Source organism: Arachis duranensis, chromosome 5 (genome assembly GCF_000817695.3).
Source record: "Arachis duranensis cultivar V14167 chromosome 5, aradu.V14167.gnm2.J7QH, whole genome shotgun sequence".
NCBI lineage: Eukaryota > Viridiplantae > Streptophyta > Magnoliopsida > Fabales > Fabaceae > Arachis > Arachis duranensis.
This window is the reverse complement of record NC_029776.3, coordinates 26,631,881-26,633,402: the sequence shown is the minus strand read 5'-3', so window position 1 is coordinate 26,633,402 and position 1,522 is coordinate 26,631,881. Positions and strand designations below refer to the sequence as shown.

The 1,522-nt window shown below is 37.1% G+C and overlaps 1 non-coding gene across 1 annotated transcript; it reads right to left on the bottom strand.

Moving 5' to 3' along the window:
• Nucleotides 1-969: 969 nt before the first annotated feature.
• On the bottom strand, nucleotides 970-1,077 carry LOC127747896 (small nucleolar RNA R71). Its single transcript, XR_008009843.1, has one exon. It is a non-coding gene; the product is annotated as a small nucleolar RNA R71 (small nucleolar RNA).
• Nucleotides 1,078-1,522: the final 445 nt, after the last annotated feature.

Below are 1,522 nucleotides of genomic sequence, written 5' to 3'. Positions count from 1 at the left end.
TTAAAAATCAAATCTTTTTAAATTATTTTTCAATCATATCTTTTTAAAACCATAACTTTTCAATCATATCTTCTTAATCACATCTTTTTCAAAATAGTTTTCAATCATATCTTTTTGATTTCTAATTTCAAAATCTTTTTCAAATTTCACTTAATTTATTTCCCAATCTTAGTTTTCGAAAATCAATTACCATTTTTCAAAATTTCTTTTAATTAATTCACTTTAATTTTCGAAAATTTCTTACCATCTTCTCACATCCTTTTATTTATGGACTAACACTCCTCCTCAATGCACAATTCGAACTCTAACTCTCTTGATAAGTTCGAATTCTTCTACCTCCTCCTTCTATTCTTCTTCTCCTCTGACACCTCAAGGAATCTCTATACTGTGACATAGAGGACTCCATATTTTCTTGTTTTTTTCTCTTTCATATGAGCAGGAGCAAAGACAAAGGCATTCTTGTTGAAGCTGACTCTGAACCTGAAAGGACCTTGAAGCGAAAGCTAAGAGAAGCTAAAGCACAATTCTCTGTAGAGGACCTAACAGAAATCTTCAAAGAAGAAGGCATGGCAGCCGAAAACAACAACAATGCAAACAATGCAAGGAAGATGCTGGGTGACTTTACTGCGCCTACTCCCGACTTCTATGGGAGAAGCATCTCTATCCCTGCCATTGGAGCAAACAACTTTGAGCTTAAGCCTCAATTAGTTTCTCTGATGCAACAGAATTGCAAGTTCCATGGACTTCCATTGGAAGATCCTCATCAGTTTTTAGCTGAATTCTTACAAATCTGTGACAGTGTCAAGATCAATGGGGTTGACCCTGAGGTCTACAGACTTATGCTATTCCCTTTTGCTGTAAGAGACAGAGCTAGGATATGGTTGGACTCAACCTAAAGAAATCCTGAACTCTTGGGAAAAGCTAGTCAATGCCTTCTTGGCAAAGTTTTTTCCACCTCAAAAATTGAGTAAGCTTAGAATGGAAGTCTAAACCTTCAGATAGAAGGAAGGTGAATCCCTCTATGAAGCTTGGGAAAGATACAAACAATTGATCAGAAAGTGTCCTTCTGACATGCTTTCTGAAAGGAGCATCATAGGTATCTTCTATGATGGTCTGTCTGAACTGTCCAAGATGTCATTGGACAGCTCTGCTGGAGGATCTCTTTATCTGAAGAAGACGCCTGCAGAAGCTCAAGAACTCATTGAAATGGTTGTAAATAACCAATTCATGTACACTTCTAAAAGGAATCTTGTGAACAATGGGACGAATCAGAAGAAAGGAGTTCTTGAGATTGATACTCTGAATGCCATATTGGCTCAGAACAAAATATTGACTCAGCAAGTCAATATGATTTCTCAAAGTATGTCTGGAATGTAAGCTGCACCACGCAGTACTAAGGACGCTTCATCTGAAGAAGAAGCTTATGATCTTGAGAACCCATCAATGGAAGAGGTGAATTACATGGGAGAACCCTATGGAAACACCTATAATCCTTCATGGAGAAATCATCCAAATCTCACAT